The sequence below is a fragment of the Bufo gargarizans genome, chromosome 2 (genome assembly GCF_014858855.1).
Source record: "Bufo gargarizans isolate SCDJY-AF-19 chromosome 2, ASM1485885v1, whole genome shotgun sequence".
NCBI classification, from domain to species: Eukaryota; Metazoa; Chordata; class Amphibia; order Anura; family Bufonidae; genus Bufo; species Bufo gargarizans.
In genome coordinates, this window is record NC_058081.1 from 186,353,383 (window position 1) to 186,379,244 (window position 25,862).

The 25,862-nt window shown below is 41.9% G+C and overlaps 1 protein-coding gene across 14 annotated transcripts in view; it reads left to right on the plus strand.

The window, feature by feature from the left end:
- LOC122927676 (proto-oncogene Mas-like) overlaps window positions 1-25,862 on the plus strand; it is a 248,088-nt gene that overhangs the window by 64,350 nt on the left and 157,876 nt on the right. The gene's annotated exons all lie outside the window — the stretch shown is intronic.

Below are 25,862 nucleotides of genomic sequence, written 5' to 3' on the forward strand. Positions count from 1 at the left end.
CATAACCATATATTATTGGACTCCAGGGCACTTCCTCATTCAATCCTATTTTTATTTTCATTTTACCATTATATTGCGATGCTACCCAAAGTTGAATGAACCTCTCCTCTGCCTGTGTGCTAGGCCTAAATATATGCCAATGGACTGTTGCAGTGGTGGCTGACATGAAGCCTGATTCTCTGCTATGACATGCAGACTAATTCTCTGCTGACATGAAGCCAGATTGTCTGTTACGGGACCTCTCTCCTCTGCCTGGGTGCTGGGCCTAAATTTATGACAATGGACTGTTGCAGTGGTGGCTGACGTGAAGCCTGATTCTCTGCTATGACATGCAGACTGATTCTCTGCTGACATGAAGCCAGATCGTCTGTTACGGGACCTCTCTGCTCTGCCTGTGTGCTAGGCCTAAATATATGCCAATGGACTGTTGCAGTGGTGGGTGACGTGAAGCCTCATTCTCTGCTATGACATGCAGACTGATTCTCTGCTGACATGAAGCCAGATTGTCTGTTACGGGACCTCTCTGCTCTGCCTGTGTGCTAGGCCTAAATATATGCCAATGGACTGTTGCAGTGGTGGGTGACGTGAAGCCTCATTCTCTGCTATGACATGCAGACTGATTCTCTGCTGTCATGAAGCCAGATTGTCTGTTACGGGACCTCTCTGCTCTGCCTGTGTGCTAGGCCTAAATATATGCCAATGGACTGTTGCAGTGGTGGGTGACGTGAAGCCTCATTCTCTGCTATGACATGCAGACTGATTCTCTGCTGACATGAAGCCAGATTGTCTGTTACGGGACCTCTCTGCTCTGCCTGTGTGCTAGGCCTAAATATATGCCAATGGACTGTTGCAGTGGTGGGTGACGTGAAGCCTCATTCTCTGCTATGACATGCAGACTGATTCTCTGCTGTCATGAAGCCAGATTGTCTGTTACGGGACCTCTCTGCTCTGCCTGTGTGCTAGGCCTAAATATATGCCAATGGACTGTTGCAGTGGTGGGTGACGTGAAGCCTCATTCTCTGCTATGACATGCAGACTAATTCTCTGCTGACATGAAGACAGATTCTCTGTTACGGGACCTCTCTCCTCTGCCTGTGTGTGTGCTGGGCCTAAATATATGCCAATGGACTGTTGCAGTGGTGGCTGACGTGAAGCCTCATTCTCTGCTATGACATGCAGACTGATTCTCTGCTGACATGAAGCCAGATTCTCTGTTACGGGACCTCTCTCCTCTGCCTGTGTGTGTGCTGGGCCTAAATATATGCCAATGGACTGTTGCAGTGGTGGCTGACGTGAAGCCTCATTCTCTGCTATGACATGCAGACTGATTCTCTGCTGACATGAAGCCAGATTCTCTGTTACGGGACCTCTCTCCTCTGCCTGTGTGTGTGCTGGGCCTAAATATATGCCAATGGACTGTTGCAGTGGTGGCTGACGTGAAGCCTCATTCTCTGCTATGACATGCAGACTGATTCTCTGCTGACATGAAGCCAGATTCTCTGTTACGGGACCTCTCTCCTCTGCCTGTGTGCTAGGCCTAAATATATGCCAATGGACTGTTGCAGTGGTGGCTGACGTGAAGCCTCATTCTCTGCTATGACATGCAGACTAATTCTCTGCTGACATGAAGACAGATTCTCTGTTACGGGACCTCTCTCCTCTGCCTGGGTGCCGGGGCCTAAATATCTGAGAATGGACTGTTCCAGTGGTGGGTGACGGGAAGCCAGATTCTCTGCTATGGAACCTCTCTCCAATTGATTTTGGTTAATTTTTATTTATTTAATTTTTATTTTAATTAATTTCCCTATCCACATTTGTTTGCAGGGGATTTACCTACATGTTGCTGCCTTTTGCAGCCCTCTAGCCCTTTCCTGGGCTGTTTTACAGCCGTTTTAGTGCCGAAAAGTTCGGGTCCCCATTGACTTCAATGGGGTTCGGGTTCGGGACGAAGTTCGGATCGGGTTCGGATCCCGAACCCGAACATTTCCGGGATGTTCGGCCGAACTTCTCGAACCCGAACATCCAGGTGTTCGCTCAACTCTACATGTAACCAAAATAGTTTTCTGTAATTTTAGTAGCAATAGTTATAGCTGCATGCTTCATGTAATCAGGTATCAGTTTTTTTTTCCATATCACTGCTGAGGAATATTATCATCTTCTACTTCAGACACAGTAGTAAGTTTTCAGGCAGCACATGCAGCACACAACTTTTTTCTAATTATTTATAGACTTGTTTCAGTTTGGCTTCTGTTATACATATTTGGAATGCTTTCAACTACATGACATTTCCGTTATTGATACAGTACATCTCTACCAGTGATGCCAGCTCTCTTTTCTTGCACTCTCATGTTTAATCTTTTATATTCTATATTCTATTATGAACAGCACTTTTCCAATACCCCCAGACCCCTTTATTCATTAATTTGCTCACTCGTGCCATGTACACTGTGGAAACAGGAAAAACTCTTCTTGCAATCTAAGAAAAATAGGGGCACATCCAAAAATCAAGGAAAAGAGTGCCGGCCCTCGGTATATAAAGCACAATGTAACAAAAGAGAAGAAAGAATACCGAAACAGGAGCCGCACATCTACAAAATATACAAGTTTATTTAGGAAACAGACACAGCATAAAAAAGTTTAAAATCGTTGTATACAACAAATCCGGGCCATGTAAGCCGTGTATCGGCGCATGCCCATCTGAATCACCACAATTTCATGTATGAACCCCCACATCCATCAACATATCAAAATATAAAGTGCATGAGATCCATCAACAATGAATAAGAGTTAATAGATACTTATCATGGTATTGGCATGATGGGGGGTATCTGTGGCGATCAGAAAGAAAGCCCCACGCGTATCGCCAGGCTTGCTGGCTTCCTCAGGAGTGCCTGGTTCCCAATGACAATCATCAGATATATATGTGTATCAAATAATCAAGTAATACCCTATACCTGTGCAGGAATACCAGATGTAACAAAGGGGCGGTAACTACCTTATTAACGTGGAGCGACATAGAGGCAGATGGGGGAAATCTCCCATGGTGCAGGTATAGACACGCTGTGGGAAGCGAACGGCGTCCGGATGTGCCGTTCGCGCATGCGCCCATCCAGACCGGCCCGCGCTGCGTTCCAAAGACCGGAAGTAGCAGCACGCGCCGGCCCGCATGGTTCCCACTGCGTGTCAATGGTCGGAAGTGACATAGATCCCGGCATGTGGCGGCGACGAGGGGAACTGCAGATGTAAACGGAGAAAGAAAAAGAGCAAAGGCAGGCCTTTTGCACCAGACTTGGCACATAGTTTATACAAAGCAATGAATCAGAATCAAAAAAAGGGGAGAGACCCAAAATTAAAATAAAGAATGAAAGACAAGTATTGCTCTGAAAAAAAAGCATAAAAAAAAAAAAATAATAATTTCAGAAAAAGAATAGATTAATCGCAAGAACACACCAAAAGAAGTGTCAAAATAGTGATAATTAATTTGCTAAAGATCCCAAATATATATATATATATTTCTGAAACGATTTTTCTTACATTATTATTTATAATTATTACGCTTATTTATTACTTGTTTTAGGTCTATTTATTATTTATTATTTTTTATTTTATTATTTTCACCTATTTTTTATATTTTTTTGATTTACTATTATTTTATATTAATTTTTCATTAATTTTTTGTTTTATGATTTTTATTATATTTAATAACTTTTTAGAATTTATTATTAATTTTTTATTTTTTATTTTTTATTTTTTATTTATTTTTTATATTTTATATTTTATTTACATATTTTTGAATATGATTTTTTGATCTTTTATTTATTTTTTATTATTATATTTTATATTTTATTTACATATTTTTGAATATGATTTTTTGATCTTTTTTATTATTATTTATATTTTATGAAAAATTCAATTGGTTGGTGCACTCAATTCAAACACATAGTGTCACACCCAATGGTGTCTAAATAACCATTTTTCATTTTAATAAAAAAAAAAAAAAAAAAAAAAAAAAAAAGGAAAGAGAAACAGAGAGAGACAGAAATGTAGGGCTCCATGCCAAAATCTGCAGCGCCCCGCATCGAGGCCACAGGATCAAGAAGGTCACTCTCAGGGGTAATAGCCATACCCGGGGTTGCAGCGTCCAAGGGTTATCCAGTTCAAGTAATGTAAAACCACATGAATTGCAGCAAACTGGTCATCTCAGGTCCAGACAAATGAGAAAGTCCTTAAGAAAAAAGACGTAATGGTCCAGTAGAATTTAGTGTCGTGGATGATGATCAAGAGATTCCCCAACCGAAGAACCAAGGTGCAGGAGGAAGATAATCCAGTCCCGAGGTAGAGGACCACGTAATCACATGTAGTGTGAACAGCATATATATCTAGAATAACAGAAAAAAGAGTGAGAAAAAAACACAATAAATCATCTACCATAAAAACCGGTGAACAAAAGCTCCTCATTAAGACCCTGTGGGGATAAACAGTCAAGATTGTAAATCCATCGGGATTCGGCCCTCAACAAACATTGTGCCATATGTGTCCCCCTGATATTGAAGAAAATTTTTTCTAAGCCTACAACCTGTAGGTCATTATACTTACCCCCATGGTGATCCAAGAAATGTGAGGCCACAGAAGTAAGAGTCTTCTCCTCATCAGCCCGGTCCCGGGCGGCCAGATTGATGTTAGACATGTGCTGCTGGATTCGTTTTCGCAATTCCTGTGAGGTCTGTCCGACATATATTCGCCTACAAGGACAAATAATCCCATATACCACGTTTCTCGTACGACAGTTGATATAATGCTTTAGACGTATGTTGGCCTCACCATTTATGAAATTATCCTTTCCCAGCATGTACGGACAAACATTACATTGGCCACAGGGATGTGTGCCTTTGAGTTTGATGCCTCTATTCAGTCCCCGTGTGGGACGCTGAAAATGACTACAGACAAGCTTGTCCTTGAGTGAGGGTGCTTTACGGGCAATGATTCTCGGTTTTTCATCCATGTGTGGAATCAATCTACGATCAGAGGTGAGCAGGAACCAATGGTTCTCCAAAATTTTATACAATGCTTGCCATTGATTGTTGTAGCGTGTGATCAAATGCACCCTGCCATCCCTGTTTTTTGGTTTTGGGGTGAATAATTGCATCCGGTCAGTTCTTGTTGCCCTGGTCCATTCTCATATTGAATGCTCAAGTGTCTCAAGATACTCCTATCGCATATATTGAGATCTACACACCATTGACCTTCAGAAACGCATAGAAACTTTACAGCCATCAAAAAAACATCGATTTATCTGTCCTGCATTACTAACTATAGATCTGTACTTAATCTCTTCTTCATTTCTAAACTCCCGAAACACCTGGTCTACTTTTGGCTCAGCTGCTATCCCTTTGCAAAATCTTTTATTCGTCCTGTATATCTGGTTTCCAAACTCTCTTAATGGCTAACTCTAATGGCAACTAATGTGTATTTTTTATCTCTCTGCAGCGTCCAAAGGTGTGCTTACTGTAACTCATTAACAATTGGTCTTTTCCCTCCTTAAACTCTTTCCTCTCAAATATATTCTGACTACAGCTAACAGCCTCATCTATTTATCTGATATACTGATGCCTTGCTCCTGTGCCAGTCACTGCACTGGTTACCTAAACAGTATAGAATTTAACTGAAACTTCTCAATCTCATCCACAAAGCTCTCCACAGTCCTGCACACCCTATATTTCCTCCTTCTTTACTGTCTACCACCCTACTCACGCTCTCCTTTCTGCCAATGATTTATAATTAACATCTTCCATAATCTGATCCTCTGAATCCCATCTCTAAGGCTGGTTTTACACGGGCGTTGCGGGAAAAGGTGTGGGTGCGTAGTGGGAACATGCATGATTTTTCCACGCAAGTGCAAAACATTGTAATGTGTTTGGACCATGTGATTGGACCATGTGATGTGCACAGTGACATCATCAAAGGTCCTCTTCCTGTGCACAGCAATGAAGAAGTCAGAAGAGATGCCGGCTGCGCGATCAATTGGATAAAGGTGAGTTAAAATTGTATTTTATTTTTTTAACCCCTCCAGCCCTATTGTACTATGTATTCTGTATTAAGAATGCTATAATTTTCCCTTATAACCATGTTATAAGGGAAAATAATACAATCTACACAACACGTAACCCAAACCCGAACTGCTGTGAAGAAGTTCGGGTTTGGGTACCAAACATGCCGTTTTTCCTCATGCGCGTGCAAAACTCATTAAAATGTATTATATACATACATATATACTTGTAATATACTTGTTATATAAAACTTGTAATTACACTGCACTACAAGTGAGACAAAGCACACTGTAATTTTGCAGATGAAGCAGTGCTTACACAAGTGCATCCCCATCTCCAAATAGCTGATCAGTTAGGATCCCGGGTGCTTTATCTCTGCCCATCAAATATTGATGTCCTGAGAATAGGTCATCAATGTGTATCACCTGCACAACCCTTTTAAAAGTACTGTATATACTGGTTGGTGGCTGGCTCATGCAGCTCTATATGTTCATTACTTTTTAGTTTAGGGTTTTTCTCACTTCAGTAAATAGCATTTATCATGTAAAGAAAGTTAATACAAGATAGTTATTAATGTATTTTGATTATCCATATTGCCTCCTTTGCTGGCTAGATTCTTTTTTCCTTCACATAATACACTGCTTATTTTCATGGTTACGACCACCCTGCAATCCAGCACGATGGTCGTGCTTGCACACTACAGAAAAAAGTGCTGGACTATAGGTACTCCCACAGTACCAGTCACCAGAGAGAGAACTGCACTTTTTCCTATACTGTGCAAGCACTAACACTGCTACTGGATTAGAGGATGCTCGTAACCATGGAAATGAGTAGTGTATAATGTGATGTAGAAATCTAGCCAGCAAAGTAAGCAATATGTACAATCATAGTATATTAGTAAGTGCCTTGTAATAACTTTCTCTACATTATAAATGCCATCGATTGTGATGTTCGAGTGAGTGTATTTAAATCTAATTTAGCCTCTACTTCTGAAAAGTTTCTGGTGGGATTAGAACTCAAAACCTTCTACATTACAGCCAAGAATGTTAACCACTACACTATAAAGCTGCATGGCCAGTTTATTATATTGCTAGTAGTAAGTATTCCTATACAGCAGAAGTCTCATACTTTTATTTTTTTAGCAACTGGTAATGCAGCTCTATAGTGTAGTGTTTAAGGTTCTTGGCTGTAATGTAGAAGATTGTGAGTTCAAATCCCGCCAGAAACATTTCAGAAATAGAGGCTCAATGAAATTTTATATATTTTTTGTAATTGTAAAAAATGTGTAATTACAAAGAAAAAAGATATCTATATATACTAAGCAGTAAAAACCAGTGTCAGGCAGCTGCTGCCAAGGCCAATAAGATAATGGGTTGCTTCAAAAGGGGCATAGATGCCCGTGATGACAACATAGTCCTCCCACTTTCAAATCACTAGTCAGACCACACATGGAGTATTGTGTACAGTTGTGGGCTCCTGTGAACAAGGCAGACATAGCAGAGCTGGAGAGGGTTCAGAGGAGGGCAACTAAAGTAATAACTTGAATGGGATAACTACAGTACCCTGAAAGATTATCAACATTAGGGTTATTCACTTTAGAAAAAAGACAACTGAGGGGATATCTAATTACTATGTATAAATACAGGTCCTTCTAAAAAAATTAGCATATTGTGATAAAGTTCATTATTTTCTGTAATGTACTGATAAACATTAGACTTTCATATATTTTAGATTCATTACACACCAACTGAAGTAGTTCAAGCCTTTTATTGTTTTAATATTGATGATTTTGGCATATTTCATCTGACCAATAAAAGAAAAGTGTTTTTAATACAAAAAAAGTCAACCTTCAAATAATTATGTTCAGTTATGCACTCAATACTTGGTCGGGAATCCTTTTGCAGAAATGACTGCTTCAATGCGGCGTGGCATGGAGGCAATCAGCCTGTGGCACTGATGAGGTGTTATGGAGGCCCAGGATGCTTTGATAGCGGCCTTAAGCTCATCCAGAGTGTTGGGTCTTGCGTCTCTCAACTTTCTCTTCCCAATATCCCACAGATTCTCTATGGGGTTCAGGTCAGGAGAGTTGGCAGGCCAATTGAGCACAGTAATACCATGGTCAGTAAACCATTTACCAGTGGTTTTGGCACTGTGAGCAGGTGCCAGGTCGTGCTGAAAAATGAAATCTTCATCTCCATAAAGCTTTTCAGCAGATGGAAGCATGAAGTGCTCCAAAATCTCCTGATAGCTAGCTGCATTGACCCTGCCCTTGATAAAACACAGTGGACCAACACCAGCAGCTGACATGGCACCCCAGACCATCACTGACTGTGGGTACTTGACACTGGACTTCAGGCATTTTGGCATTTCCCTCTCCCCAGTCTTCCTCCAGACTCTGGCACCTTGATTTCCGAATGACATGCAAAATTTTCTTTCATCCGAAAAAAGTACTTTGGACCACTGAGCAACAGTCCAGAGCTGCTTCTCTGTAGCCCAGGTCAGGCGCTTCTGCCGCTGTTTCTGGTTCAAAAGTGGCTTGACCTGGGGAATGCGGCACCTGTAGCCCATTTCCTGCACATGCCTGATGTTTCTACTCCAGACTCAGTCCACTGCTTCCGCAGGTCCCCCAAGGTCTGGAATCGGTCCTTCTCCACAATCTTCCTCAGGGTCCGGTCACCTCTTCTCGTTGTGCAGCGTTTTCTGCCACACTTTTTCCTTCCCACAGACTTCCCAATGAGGTGCCTTGATACAGCACTCTGGGAACAGCCTATTCGTTCAGAAATTTCTTTCTGTGTCTTACCCTCTTGCTTGAGGGTGTCAATGATGGCCTTCTGGACAGCAGTCAGGTCGGCAGTCTTACCCATGATTGCGGTTTTGAGTAATGAACCAGGCTGGGAGTTTTTAAAAGCCTCAGGAATCTTTTGCAGGTGTTTAGAGTTAATTAGTTGATTCAGATGATTAGGTTAATAGCTCGTTTAGAGAACCTTTTCATGATATGCTAATTTTTTTAGATAGGAATTTGGGGTTTTCATGAGCTGTATGCCAAAATCATCAATATTAAAACAATAAAAGTCTTGAACTACTTCAGTTGGTGTGTAATGAATCTAAAATATATGAAAGTCTAATGTTTATCAGTACATTACAGAAAATAATGAACTTTATCACAATATGCAATTTTTTTTAGAAGGACCTGTATATCAGGGGACAGTACAGAGATCTCTCCCATCATATATTTATCCCCAGGACTGTGACTGTGACGAGGGGAAACCCTCTGCATCTGAAGGAAAGAAGGTTTGTACACAAAGATAGAAAAGGATTCATTAGGGTAAGAGCAGTGAGACTATGGAACTCTGCCTCAGGAGGTGGGTATGGTGAGCACAATAAAATAATTCAAGAGGGGCTTGGATGAATTTATGGAGTGTAATAATATTACAGGCTATAGCTACTAGAGAGGGGTCGTTGATCCAGGGATTTATTCTGATTGCCTGATTGGAGTCAGGAAGGAATTTTTTCCCCCTTAAGTGGGGAAAATTGGCTTGTACCACACAGGGTATTTAAATCTCTCTCTCTCTCTCTCTCTCTCTCTCATCATACTTCTGATATATATAAATGTATAATATGTGGGAAACTACTACTGATGTTTTAGCCATAATATATTTTCATATATTATAATATATTATATGTTCTAAATATATAATAATATATGTAAATATATTATGGCTAAAAACGTATATATGTTTAAATTAAATTTAGCCTCTATTTCTGAAAAGTTTCTGACAGGATTTCGGACAAGAATCTTAACCACTACACTATAGAGCTGCCTACCCAGTTACTTAAAAAAAAAAAAAAAAAAAAAAAAAAGAGACTTCTGCTGTATAGGAATACTTACTAGATTTAAATACACTGGGTGTCCCCAAGCACTGACTCCATATATGGACATAGCTATATATGGAGTCAGAGCATGGACTCCTAAGCCGAACTAGAGTCCCAACACCCTCCCCTCTTCAGAGCATGGTGTGCCTGGTTTAATGCTCGGGTTCTCCCATTGACTTCCAATGTGCTCGGGTACTCTACTCGAGCACCAGAGCACACGATCACTTTGATGCTCGACCAACACTATTGATTAGTTTGTTACTTTGTAATGCCAATTTTTTTGTGCATGTACAGTTGAAACCAGAAGTTTATATACACTATATAAAAAGAAACATATTGCATGCATTTTTTTTTCAATATCTGACATGAAATCAAAATAAACCTTTCCTGTTTTTGGTCAATTATGATTACCATCATTATTATTATTTGCCAAATGCCAGAATAATGAGAGAGAGAACGTTTTAGGGCATTTTTATTACTTTCATCAATGTCAAAAGTTTACATACACTAAGTTTACTATGCTTTTAAACAATTCTGAATTGCCCATATGATGACGTCATGTATTTCAAAGCTTATGTTAGGTTTGTTGGCAACATGTGAGTTAATTAGAGACACACCTGTGGATGTATTTAAATGCACACCTGAAACACACTGCTTCTTTGTATAGCATAATGGGAAAGTCTAAAGAAATCAGCCAATATATCAGAAAGAGAATTGTGGACTTGCACAAGTCTGGCTCAACCTTGGTTGCAATTCCAAGATACCTGAAGGTGCCTTGTTCTTCTGCACAAACAATTATACACAAGTACAAACAAGATGGGAATGTCCAGTCATCATACCGCTCAGGAAAGAGACGGGTTCTGTGTCCCAGAGATGAACATGCTTTGGTCCGACATGTACATATCAACCCAAGAACAAAAACAAAAGACCTTGTAAAGATAATGTTAGAAGCTGGTAAGATTGTGTAAATATCCACAGTGATATGAGTATTGTATCAACATGGACTGAAAGGCCACTATTCCAAAAGAAACATAAAAAAGTCAGATTATTGTTTGCAAATGCACATAGGAACAAATACCTACATTTTTGAAAACATGTCCTGTGGTCTGATGAAACTAAAATAATTAAATTTTTGGGCCATAATGACCATCGATATGTTTGGAGGAAATAGGGAGAAGCTTGGAAGCCTAAGAACAACATCTCAACTGTGAAACACAGGGGTGGCAGTATCATGTTGTGGCGTTGTTTTGCTGCAGGAGGGACTGGTGCACTTCACAAAATAGATGACATTATGAGAAAAGAAGATTTTGTGGAAATACTGAAGCAACATCTCAAGACATCAGCCAGGAAGTTAAATCTTGGGCGAAAATTAGTCTTCCAAATGGACAATGACACGAAGCATACTGCCAAACTGGTTACAAAGTGGCATAAGGATAACAAAGTCAATATTTTAGAGTGGCCATCACAAAGCCCTGATCTTAATCCTATTGAAAATGTATGGGCAAAGCTGGAAAGGCAGGTGCGAGCAAGGCAACCAACAAACATGGCTCAGTTATACCAATTTTGTCAGGAAGAATGGACCCAATTTCCAACCAACTATTGTGAAAAGCTTGTGGAATGATATCCAAAACGTTTGACCCAAGTCATACAGTTTAAGGGCAATGGTAGCAAATATTAATTAAATGTATGTAAACTTTTGACTTTGCAGAAAGTAATAGAAATGCCGTGAAACATTCTCTCTCTCATTATTCTGGCATTTGGCAAATAATAATAATTATGGTAATCCTAATTGACCAAAAACAGGAAAGGTTTATTCTGGTTTCATGTCAGATATTGAGAAAAACATGCATATATGTCTTTTTATATAGTGTACGTAAACTTCTGGTTTCAACTGTACCTTCTGATTGTAAAGTGCTGTGGAATATGTTGGCACTATATAAATAGAGATTATTATTACAGTTCCACTAAACTCCCATTTTTGACCAGAAAAATAATTAGCACAATCAGTCTTTCTTTTTGGAATAAATACTTAAAGGGAGTCTGTCACCTCCATATGGCCATAAACAGTGCTTACATGGCTCTGTAGCAAACCTATACAGGATTGTAACAGTACCTTTGTCTTTGTCTTTAGATTTGCACCAGAAAGAAAAACGAAGTTTAATTCATATGCAAATGAGCACTCGCAAGTGACCAGGAGAGGAGTTCAGTGTGTAGGTGCCCAGGCTGCTCTGCCTTCTTTTCTCTTTACTCCTCCCCAGTCTCTGCCTTTGCTCGCCCCTCCAAGTCTCTTGCCTCATCGATAGGGCAAAGTCAGAGACTGGGGAGGAGTAAAGTGTAAAGAAGGAAGAGCAGCCTGGGCACCTACACACTGAACGCCGCCCCTAGGCACTTGAAAGTGCTCATTTGCATATGAATTAAACTTTGTTTTTCCTGCTGGTGCAAGTCTAAAGACAAAGACAAAGGTACTGTTACAATCCTGTATATGTGTGCTACAGAGCCATGTAAGCACTGTATATGACCATATGGAGGTGACAGACTCCCTTTAATAAATGTGACTGAGTGCACCAAAGAATTAATGCATACAATGCCAGGAAGCTGGTAAATTATTCTTGGTAAATGTGACCCATTATCTAAAAATTCTGAAAGTGTGGAACAGTGGTTATTTTTGTTTCATTTTGACCAGTCTGCCCAAATGAGCTAAAGGCCACACTAAAAACTCAACCCAAAGGAAAATTTAACAAACTGCAGCCCTCTCCAACTATGGCTAAACTTCTATTCATCAGTCAACAAAAAACAAAGTGAGGATAAATTCATGGGAAAACCAGTGAGCCATTATCCAAGAATAACATCAATGCACATCTAATATTTGTAAAAATACACAATGTTCAAAAAGCTTTTTTTTAGATCAAGCTCTATGGACATATGAAACAATATTTTTAAATAATCAAATTATTTCTAAAGCAAAGTCCACTAACGTAAGGATGTGCCAAATTTATTAAGAGGCACAAACCTATAAATTATTTTGACATGTTAGGAGGTCTCGTTGCCAAGAACTGAAATCTACATCAGCAAGAAGTAATTTCAGGTTTAATTTAAGCCAGAAATCTTAAAAGGGTATTCCATGGCTGGGATCTACACCAGTTACAAAAACACTTAGCCCGTAACCCTCAGAACCCCATGAAATGAGCTGAGCAGCAGGTCAATCATGCGCATTGCCACTCTATTCAACTCAACATGAGTTATGGAGACAGCAGAGTACAGTATTTCCACAACTCCCACAGAGATAAATGGAGCAGTAGTTTGCTTGTCCAACCTGCCACATCGTTGATTTCGGTGGCCTCTGAGGGGTATGGGGGTACATGTTCTAGTGATAGGTGGGGGTCTCAGCATTAGAATTTTTTTTAACTGATAACCTATTCTCTGGATAGATCATCAGTATCTGATTGGTGGGGTCTGAGCAATGCAGAGCATAGCAAGGGAGCAAGGGAGAGCATGAAAGGGCTTTTTTTTTTTTTTTTTTAAACAACCACACATTGCTGGACAGAGGTTTCCGCAGTGTTCCTGGTGATGTCACCGGCTCTGATGAGTGGGTTTTAGGAGTGGCAGCAACAGTACAGTGTAGATGTGGAAAGGGTAAGTCGTGTAACAATAATAACTGCATCAGCAATAGTAGCGCCTGCAATAAAAGCACAGCATGGAACAGACAAGGCAGTAGATGTGCATGTGGTTTAGTTTCGTTAGTAGTAGTAGCAACAACTATGTAGGGGTAATGGCAGTGTCAGTAGGGGGATTAGCAGCTGAGAGTAGCAGTTCCAGCAGTAGGGGCAGTAGTAACCATATGGTACTGAACATAAATGGTAATCAGGCAGACAATGGCAGTGGCTTGATGGGGCTGGCAATAAATATCTATTGTCAGCAATGACAGATCTGTTCATCGCCTAAGCTGGAGGTGTGTGAAAATACTCATGTATCCATGCCTCATTCATTCTGACAAAAGTGATATTTTGTACACTGGCAGGAGACCAGATTTGTCCATTTGGGTGTGAGGATGCCACCTGCATGCTGAAAACCCTCTCTGAGATGACACTGGAGGCTGGACAAGACAGTACAGAGAGAGCAAACTGGTCAATTCCAGTCTGTCTGCCCAGAAGTCCATATGGTCAGGGAACGTAGTATGTAATGGAGAAACGCTACAGTCCAGGTAGCACTCAACTTGGTTGTTCAGGTGGTACATCCGCCTGGGGCGGCACATGAAAGAAAATTGCTCCATCATGTTCATGAGACTGAACTGGATGCTGCTGCAACTTCTGCTGCTAGTAGTCGAGACGGGGAGAGGTGGCTGACTCGGAAGAGGGTGGAGAGGGGCATCCTGGACAGACACATGGATGGCTGTCATCTGCTTGCTGAGAGCTGTGGCAAGCTGTGTATAAATTTGGCCTCCCTATCGTGCAACAGAAAAACAATCTCCCATTTTGCTTTGATAGTGAGGGTCTATAGGCATGGCTATCCAGTAATCACCATATTGCTTCATGCTAACGATACACCTCTCAGTACATAAGCATTCAAGCATACAGCGTGCCCAAGGTCCCATGGCCAATTTTGTCATATCATCATCAGACTCATCCTCCTGCACAAACAATTCCTCCTCCTACAGTGGTAGCTCCTCCTCCTCCACATTCTACTCTGTGGAACTTTCTCTGTGTGGGCCCCCAACAGCTACAGGGTAGACAGCAAGATGTGGAAACTGTTCATTCTTCTGCCATTCCTTGTTGCATCAGTGTGAGCATCTTCTCTATGATAAATATTGTGGAAGCTGCAGTTTTCTCTTCTGACAAATCTGGCAGCCTCTTTGAGGGCATGAGTACACTACAGGCATCACTGATGTGCTATCACTGCCTGACCTCAAATAAAACATTCCTTATTGGTGCGGTCCATGACAAAATAATTTACAGCTTTATGTTTACGTCTCTCTCTCTCTCAGACGCTGGTATCCTGATTAGAGATAAGCAAATTTCTCAAAAATACGATTCTGCCAGTTCGCCGAATATTCCGAAAATATTTGATTTGCTCTGAATTTATTCCTGGCGAATTGCGTTAAAAAACGGCTATTTTCTACCTGCAGAGAGCCTGTATAGTGGTGTAGAACACTGTGCCTTGCAGTAACACGCATAGGGAGTCTTCTATGGTAGTGAAACAATATTGTGAGTCAGTATGACATGCAGATGACAGGCGTCGCTCTTAGAATCACTGCACACTTCACTTATTTGGGCAGTTGAATGGAATATTTGCATGTCTACTGTGTTTTGTACCCACTCCTGTTTTTGGCTACCAAATCATAGGCCAATTCAAATGCAAATTAAGGAACCATGTCATACAGGTCTTACAGCTGCTACATAGACAGTATCCTTTATGCGTCTCATTTTTCCTTCCTTCTGATAGATCAGAAGGGTCAAATAAATGATGATGTCAACCAGGCCAAAAAGGCAAAATAGTGGCCCAGTCATGGAGTGGGGAGCAGTGGGAACAGCATAAGAAGTCCACAGAGTGGCCGAGTGACATAGTGGTGATGTGGCAGCAGCATGAGGAGACCAGAGAGTGGCACAATGACAAAGTGTGGAGGTGGCAGCAGCAGCATGAGGAGGCCACAGACTGGCAAGGTTACATAGTGTGGAGGTGTCAGCAGCAGCAGCATGAGGAGACCACAGAGTGTTAGAATTACAGAGTGTAGAGGTGGCAGCAGCAGCATGATGAGACCGCAGACTGGCTAAGTGACTTAGCATTGAGGTAGCAGCAGCATGAGGAGACCACAGAGTGGCACAATGAGTGTGGAGGTGGCAGCAGCAGCATTATGAGGCCACAGACTGGCAAGGTGACAGGGTGGGGAGGTGGGTGGCAATAACAGTACCCGCTGACGATGGTGGGTGTAAGAAGGAGCATTTGGCATCAGCTGTGTGGCATCAGGCGGGTGAAAGCATCAGAATAGTAGCTGAGGAAGGTAGCCAGAAGAAACCGGACTCTTGTGAAGGCTTGGGTAAGACAGCATAGATGATTTAATCTGATGCATCAGGCATTGGTGGTGGAATTCCTGGCTGATCCACACCTGATTCATCTTGACAAAGTTCAGTCTCTCCAAATTTTGGGTGGGCAAGCGAGTTCTCCTTGGGGTAACTATGGCCCACTAAACACTCTCTGATGTCACACTATTGGCCGAGCAGAACAGATTTTCCAGGGCAAACTCGGCCAGTTGCGGCCACAAATCCAGTTTGGCTGCCCAGTAGTTCAGCGGATCTTCAATGTGGGGTGGCAGGGTGCTGTCAGGTATGCCACCACCTGCTGGTTCAAGTTATGCTCCAGGTCTAGCTGCTGTTACTGGTGAGTAGTTGTTTCACTAGGTGGGTTAAGAAAGCTGGTCATCAGCGACTCTAGACTCAAGCTGTTGCTGATGGAGCTGGTACTGCTCCTACCAAACCCCCACCCCCACCCTGCCACAGCAGCCATGGAAGTGGAACTAGAGCGCAGTGGGCTCCCCCGGTCAGACATGCTAGAGGATGGATGATGGCGCCAACTAACTACATAGGATGTCCCTATAGGCGTTCACTTTGTCCTCCCTCTCAGCGAGTGTAAAAAAGGCACCAATTTTGGACCGGTAGGGAGGGTCTAACAAGGTGGAAATCCAGAAGTCATATTTCTGCCGAATGGCGACAATTCGGCTGTCACTACCTAAGCAAGTGAGCATGCATCGGGCCAATTGCGCAAGTGACTCAGAGGGACTCCCTGCCTCCATCTCCACTGCATACTGCCACAGTGTGCCTGGGTCATCTGCCTCGTCTTCCTCAGCTCCATCTTGCTCTTCCGACTGCTTCTGCTCCTCCTCTCCTGTCACCTGTGTAGAAAAACCACCCATTTCGCTACACATTGCTTGTGCTCCAATGTCCTCCTCCTCCTTCTCAAGTTCAGCCCCCACAGGGCTCATGTGGCCGTGAGATGTAGGCTCCACGTCTCCGGTCCCCTGACCATCCAGATTTACCAGCATCTGTTCCATGATATGAAGCAGGGGAAGGATGTTGTTCATCCCGCAGTCCTGACAAATAACGTGGCCTCCTCAAAGTGCCTGAGCAAAAGGCAGGTGTCACGCATGAGCTGCCACTGGCTGACATTGCAGTTACAACGGGGAGTACTCCTGTCTACTTTGATCATCAAGAAATCATTTTGGCTTTTCTCTGTTCGTATAGTCGGTCAAACATATGGAATTCCAATGGGTCGAAATGTCACATATCAGCCTATGTTGGGGGATGTCGTTCTGCCGCTGAAGCTCAAGGTAGGTGTGCTTTGCGGTGTACGAGTGGCTGCATGCAAAGTTTCCTGGCCATTTTTTAGGATGTCTTGCAGATGTGTGGAAGTCTTCAGGAACCACTTGACAACAGATTGAACACATGCTCCATTCAGGGCGCATGGCTCAGCCCTCCTTTACGCAGTGCTGACACCATGATATTCCCGTTGTCGGTCACCATGGTTCCGATTTTGAGTTGTCGTGGAGAAAGCCATTCGATTTCTTGATAAAGGACACGGAGCAGTTCCTCCCCTGTGTGACTCCATTTGCCCAGGCAAACGAGGTGTAGAACAGTGTGACACTGCTGTGCCTTGCACATATGGTATGCTGGAGGCGCACTGTGAATTGTCCCTGCAGTGGAGGCTGAGGACATGGTGGTGGATGAGGAGGCAGATGCGGACACGCCAATGGCGTGAGAACACAGAGGCGGAAGCGGCATCATATGGCCAAGTTGCTGGTGTGGCTGGGCAGGAACCACATTTACCAAGTGGGCTGTAAAGGACATATATTGTCCTTGACCGTAGTTATAGCTCCACACGTCGGCAGACACCAACAGGCTTAAGGACTGGCCCACCTTCTGTTCTACATATGTGTGCAGGGCTGGTACTGCCTTTTTGGAAGAAAAAATGATGGCTTGGGATTCTCCATCCTCAACTCGGTACAAACCATCAGTTCTCTGAAAGGTGCAGAGTCCACCACTTGGAAATAGAGTTACTGCAGCACCAGCAACTTGGCCAGGAGCACTTTCAAAATCTGCTCTGTTGGATGAGTGCACGCATACTGTTGTCTCTTGGCAATCCCTTCAGTGATCACTTGCTGATGGAATGACTGACTAGGAGGAGCAGGAGCATGAAGACCAGCAGATGATGGGAAGGAGAAACATCTCCCTTCGGCTGAGGTGATGGAGCCTTGACTGTCTGTCCGTGCCTCTGGGTGATGCAGCGGCTGTTGAGGAAGGCTGGACCACCACATCAGAGCCACGGTTCTCCTAGGTAACTTCATGATGATGCTGCATCGTTTACCTTCTTCCCACAGATTCGGCAAATGGCCATGTTCACTTCCTCCGGTGGCTTAACAAAAAATCGCCACTGCACCGAGTAGGTGATTTTACCCCCAACACTCCGCACTGACTGACTTCTATGGCCGCTGCCTCCGTGAACCCCTGCACCACTACTTTCTGGGCATGTAGGCTCCTGTGAAGTGGGTGGTCTACCTTGGGCACGTTTGGCTCCCGACCTCCCACTGTTGCTACCCTGCTGACACCCGGACAAGCTACTGACTTGCTGGTTCCACCGCTGCCTCAATGCCTCATGCGCAAGCTGCCACACTCTTCTCCTTTGTCACCAGGCTCCCAATTGCGATCGGCTATATCATCATCGAGTACTGTCTGCACATCACTAATGTCCTCCACAACGGTCTCTGAGCCAGAAACCTGACCGCTCGTAGCACCAGATCCCACAACACTCTCCTCATCACTACTTGCCAGCCTACCGGAAGAAGCAGCTTATGTCTCCTCCAGATCTTGGCTGGGCAGTAGCTGCTGACTGTCCTCTAGTAGTTTGTCCTCGCTGTATAGTGGAGCTGAGCCCACAGCATATAATACTTGCCTGGCTGAGGGAACAGAAAAGAACAGAGGCAGGTTGAGGGCACAGGGCCTGCTCCCAGGCTATGCCAACTAAGGGTTGTGTCTGAATCTTGGCTGAGAGTGTCTGATGTCACTTGGGACGAAGTGGATGACCAAGTCAACCATTGAAGCACCGCTGGGTTGCTGGACAAAACACAACCACTAAATGACACCGGGAGCTCAGGCCTCTCGAAATGACCCCTTACTCTGCTGCAACTTATGCCTGCCCTAAAAACATCTAGGACTCTGCCCCTCCCCTGTACAGGGCCTGCTACTTCTCTGTCTGAAATACTGTTAGATCAAATAAATAAAAAGGAATTCAATACACCCCAAATAAGACTTTTTTCCACTAATACACCCCAAAAAAGACAAATTTTGTCACTTCACTGCACAGCAGCAAATAATTCCTTTTCCCCCCTCGCTAATACGCCACAAAAAAGCTTTAGAACATATAACTGCGCCGCTGAACGGCTAATAAGATTTTTTTTTCACTAGTACACCCCCAAAAAAGCAGTAATTTTGTCACTTTTCCACATAAAGGCTAATAAGCCTTTTTCCACTAATACACCTCAAAAAAGGCTTTAGAAAATATAACTGCACAACTGAACAGCCAATAAACTCTTTTTGTCCCACTAATACACCCAAAAAAAGCTGTAATTTTTTCACTTTACCACACAGAGGCTAATAAGCCTTTTTTTCCCCCTACTAATACACCCCATAACATATAACTGCACCGCTAAACGGCAAATAAGCCCTTTCTTCACTAATACACCCCAAAAAAGGATTTAGAACATATAACTGCACAGCTGAACAGTTAACAAGCCTTTTTTTCCCCTCTAATACACCCCAAAAAAGGCTTTAAAACATATGACTGCACCGCTGAATGGCTAACAAGCCCTTTTTTTCCACTAATACACCCCAAAAAAGGCTGTGATTTTGTCACTTCACCACACAGCCCTTTTTCCCACTAATAAACCACAAAAAAGGCTTTAGAACATATAAAAGCACCACTAAACAGCTAATAACACTTTTATTTCCACTAATACACGCAAAAAAAGGCTGTAATTGTGTTACTTCACTGAATAAAGGCTAACAAGCCTTTTTCCACTAATAGACCACAAAAAAGGCTGCAATGTTGTCACTTCACCGCACAATAGCAAATAAGCCCTTTTTTCCACCACTAATACTCCCCAAAGAGGCTTTAAAACATATAACTGCACCGCTGAACGGCTAATAAGCATTTTTTCCTACTAATATACCCCCCAAAAGGCTGTAGAACATATAACTGCACCACTGAACGGCTAATAAACCCTTTTTTCCCACTAATACACGCCAAAAAAGGCTTTAGAACATATAACTGCACCAATGAACGGGAAATAATCCCTTTTTTCCACCAATACACCTGAAAAAAGGCTTTAGAACATATAACTGCTGAATGGCTAATAACACTTTTCTTTCCACTAATACACCGCAAAAAAGGCTTTACATTTTGTCACCTCACAGCACAACGGCTAACAAGCCTTTTTTCACTAATACACCACAAAAAAGGCTGCAATTTTGTCACTTCACCGCACAATGGCAAATAAGCCCTTTTTTCCCCACTAATGCACCCCAAAAAAGGCAGCAATTTTGTCATTTCACCACACAACGGCAAATAAGCACTTTTTTCCCACTAATACACCACAAAAAAGGCTTTAGAACATATAACTGCACCGCTAAATGGTAAATAAGCCCTTTTTTCCACTACTACACCCGAAAAAACGCTTTAGAACATATAACTTCACTGCTGAATGGCTAATAACACATTTTTTTTCCCCACTAATACACCCCAAAAAAGACTCATTTTGTCACTTTACAGCACAACGGCTAACAAGTCTTTTTTCCACTAATACACCACAAAAAGGCTTTAAAATATATAACTGCACCACTGAACGGCAAATAAGACTTTTTTCCCATTAATACACCATGAAAAAGGCTGCAATTTTGTCACTTCACTGCACAAATGTAAATAAGCCATTTTTTCACCAATACACCCTAAAAAAGGCATTAGAACATATCACTGCACCGCTGAACGGCAAATAAGCTCTTGTCCCCCCCCCCCACCCCCACTAATTCACCCCAAAAAAGGCTTCGGGACATAACTGCACCGCTGAACTGCTAATAACACTTTTTTGTTTCCACTAATACACCCCTAAAAAAGGCTGTAATTTTGTCACTTCACTGCACAAAGGCTAAGAAGAAGCAACAAAAGGCTTTATAACATATAACTGCACCCCTGAATGGCAAATAAGCCCTTTTTTTTTACTAATACATCACAAAAAAGTCTTCATAACATGTAACTGCAGCACTGAACGACTAATATTTTTTTCCCACTAATGCACCCCAAAAAAGGCTGCAATTTTGTCACTTCACCGCACAATGGCAAATAAGCCTTTTTTCCCACTAATACACTACAAAAAAAGCTTTAAAACATATGACTGCACTGTTGAATGGCCAATAATCCCTTTTTTTCCACTAATACACCCCAAAAAAAGGCTTTAGAACATAACTGCACTGCACAACGGATAATAAGACGTACACATATTTCCTAGTAATACACCCTGTTATTGGCTGTATCACACAGCACTTGCACCCTAATAACAAGCAAGGTTTGCTGGAATTATAGAGGTATAATCTATTGCAAACCTAAAAGCAGCAGTATAATGGCAATTTGGATCCCCAGTCAGTGCAGCAAGGTGTAATAGAATTGCTCCTATTACTCAGGCTTTACACTCCCCTATTGTTCTTCTCATATAGTGTGGAATAATTCTGCCCTATCTTTTCCCTACATTTCTAATGGTCTTTCCCTGAACTTCTATTCAGCCAAAAAAAGTTTTAAAGTCTTTCCCTAGTGCCTGATAATTTCTCTCCCTGCACTAAATACACTGGAAAATGGCTGAATCCAAGATTGCTGAGGCTATTTATAGGGCTGTGACATCACAGGGGCTGGCTTACTGCTGATTGACTGCATGCATTGCATTGTAGGTGATCCCTCATTTCCAGAGTTCCTTGCTCCATGTCCTAACAAATGCAGCAGCCATTTTAGAAAAAAATGAAATTCGTTACCACAAAGCGTGAGGTAATTCAGATTCGGTGCAAATCGATTTTTTCCTGCAATTTGGATCGAATGCCACTTCGTCAACTTCAATTCGCTCATCTCAAATCCTGATCAAAGGCTGGTGATCCAGGGTCTGTGGCAGAGTATTCCCATGTCAGCGTCTTCTTCTGGTCACTCAATAGTATGGCAGACTCTCCTCTTCTGCAGCACACTAGGGGCTCTGACTGTTCTCCTCATATACAGTTTCTAGCTGAACTAGACCCTTCTAATGGACTTAGTGGAATGGAGAAACTAGGTGAAAACAGATACATTATTACAACTCCCGACTGTCATAGATTTACATTAGAGCTTTAATGACATTAAATGGCAATGACACAGCAGTTTTTCCAGATAAAAACAAGTTTCCAGATATAACTACATACAGACGTGGACAAAATTGTTGGTACCCTTTGGTCAATGAAAGAAAAAGTCACAATGGTCACAGAAATAACTTTAATCTGACAAAAGTAATAATAAATTAAAATTCTATAAATGTTAACCAATGAAAGTCAGACATTGTTTTTCAACCATGCTTCAACAGAATTATGTAAAAAAATAAACTCATGAAACAGGCATGGACAAAAATGATGGTACCCCTAGAAAACACAGAACATAATGTGACCAAAGGGACATGTTAATTCAAGGTGTGTCCACTAATTAGCATCACAGGTGTCTACAACCTTGTAATCAGCCATTGGGCCTATATATATGGCTCCAGGTAATCACTGTGTTGTTTGGTGATATGGTGTGTACCACACTCGACATGGACCAGAGGAAGCAAAGGAAAGAGCTGTCTCAAGAGATCAGAAAGAAAATTATAGACAAGCATGTTAAAGGTAAAGGCTATAAGACCATCTCCAAGCAACTAGATGTTCCTGTGAGTACAGTTGCACATATTATTCATAAGTTTAAGATCCATGGGACTGTAGCCAACCTCCCTGGACGTGGCCGCAGGAGGAAAATTGATGACAAATCTAAGAGACGGATAATCCGAATGGTAACAAAAGAGCCTAGAAAGACTTCTAAAGAGATTCAAGGTGAACTTCATGCTCAAGGAACATCAGTGTCAGATCGCACCATCCGTCGTTGTTTGAGCCAAAGTGGACTACATGGGAGACGACCAAGGAGGACACCATTGTTGAAAACGAATCATAAAAAAGCAAGACTGGAATATGCCAAACTACATGTTGACAAGCCACAAAGCTTCTGGGAGAATGTCCTGTGGACAGATGAGACAAAAATCGAAGTTTTTGCCAAGGCACATCAGCTGTATGTTCACAGACGAAAAAATGAAGCATATCAAGAAAAGAACACTGTCCCTACTGTGAAACATGGAGGAGGCTCTGTTATGTTCTGGGGCTGCTTTGCTGCGTCTGGCACAGGGTGTCTTGAATCTGTGCAGGGTACAATGAAATCTCAAGACTATCAAGGAATTCTAGAGAGAAATGTACTAGCCAGTGTCAGAAAGCTTGGTCTCAGTCGCAGGTCATGGGTCTTGCAACAGGACAATGACCCAAAACACACCGCTAAAAACACCCAAGAATGGCTAAGAGGAAAAAATTGGACTATTCTAAAGTGGCCTTCTATGAGCCCTGACCTCAATCCTATTGAGCATCTTTGGAAGGAGCTGAAACATGCAGTCTGGAAAAGGCACCCTTCAAACCGGACACAACTGGAGCAGTTTGCTCATGAGGAGTGGGCCAAAATACCTGCTGAGAGGTGCAGATGTCTCATTGACAGTTACAGGAAGCGTTTGATTGCAGTGATTGCCTCAAAAGGTTGCGCAACAAAATATTAAGTTAGGGGTACCATCATTTTTGTCCATGCCTGTTTCATGAGTTTATTTTTTTACATAATTCTGTTGAAGCATGGTTGAAAAACAATGTCTGACTTTCATTGGTTAACATTTATAGAATTTTAATTTATTATTACTTTTGTCAGATTAAAGTTATTTCTGTGACCATTGTGACTTTTTCTTTCATTGACCAAAGGGTACCAACAATTTTGTCCACGTCTGTAGCTAAACCAGACATTCAAAGGGTCAGTCTGTCTGGTTTTGCTGGTAAACAAGTCTGGCTTTTTCCCTCCAAAACATGCATGTCTTTAAACCTTATGCTAGCTGTGGAAAATTACCAGCTTCTCATTCAAAGTCCCAAAAGTCTCTCAGTATTTATTATCCCTTTCTAAAGAGCCTCGCAAATACAGTGCAAATGAACAGAATATATATCACAACATATAAAACGCAGTTACACAGTATTAAACTGTGCAAGTTAACCCTTTCAAGTGAAATAAAGCAAGACATTTATAACTCCAGGGCACTATACAGTTACTCTAGCATATGCAAGGTGGAATTCTAGCAATTTGGAACGTTGCAGATCAAGCAGTTCAATGGCAGAAAGTATGTCCAGGAGGGAGTTCCTTGCCAAATAAGAATTGATGAAATGCGAGGAAAGACTCCTAGACATGTTCCTCTGCAAGTCATGGCACTTTTTCAATAAAACATTGCACTACTACATTTATTACATGAACAATGTAAGGAGCATGTGTCATTTCCAAAAATTTCAGCACAAAAGCAATGTTCCTGCTATTGTCGCTGATCATCTTGCCCAGTTGGTGTTGCTAAGATAGCACATTGTCATTACCTGGTCCTTACTTTGTTGCTCGGGTGACCACACTTCTATCCAGTTTAATATACGGTATCACTACAGTAAATTTAAGCATTATCATAATTGCTTTTCCGCTTTTGTCCTCTTATATACATTCTCTAATTGCCAGTATCCTAGACCTTTTTATACATCACAGGCACAAATTACTTACTAGGGGATACATGTTAGAAACAAATAATCTTTTATTTCATTATTATTATTTCAGAATAATGCCTTTAGGCCTAGCCACCCGCATAACTAATGAAAACCTATTACAGGAGGCTGATTGAATGTTTGCAGTATTGAGACTAAATAAACAGCTTATCAATTATGGATTGTTTATTTCCACATTCTAAATAATTAACTTCCCATTACCCAGGACCCTGCATCTACTGTGCACATTTCCCCATGCAACAAACCTTATATGCATCCCTAAGGTAAACTTTGCAGCAAAAAAAAAATAAAAAATAAAAAAAAATATTAAATAGTTAATTTCAATCAGAATTATGTACAGTACAGTACTTTTGGTCATATAGATATTCAGGAAAAAAGCTCAGTAGACACGGTGGATGGACTAGTCAAGAGAAGGGTGGAGTGTCCAAGACTACTGATGCACATTGTCCATAGACTAGTTTGAGAAGCTGGTAGCCATTCTACAGAAATGGAGAGGGGCTCTAAATCAGAGGAACCACATCAGAAAGAATATACAGGAGGGCACCAAGTACTAAGTATGCATTATGTGTCTACTGTGAAATATTTATTGTGATTTGGAGGATTGTTTTAATTAATTTTGGCCTACTGCTACATAATTAAATGAAACCACTCCTATTTCCTGTAGTGTTTTTTTTGTTGTAATTCCAGCACAACCATTGTTATTTTCTTGTGTTGCAAGGTGGCTCGAAAAATATAAATAAATATATTAAAGGAGTTTTCTGGGATTTTAATAATGATGACCTATCCTCAGGATGGGTCATTAATACCAGATCAGCGGGACACCCGGCACTCCCGCCGATCAGCTGTTTGAAGAGAAGGCTGTGCTCCGTGTGAGCGCAGCCTTCCCTTAATTGTTTATCTGCTTGCTGTCGACATCACAGCGGTGAGCAGGTGTAATTACAAGCCATCCCATTCGCTTCAATGGGACAGCTCGTTCCCATTCAAGCCTTCTCTTCAATCAGCTGATCAGAGGGGGTGCTGATGTCAGATCCCC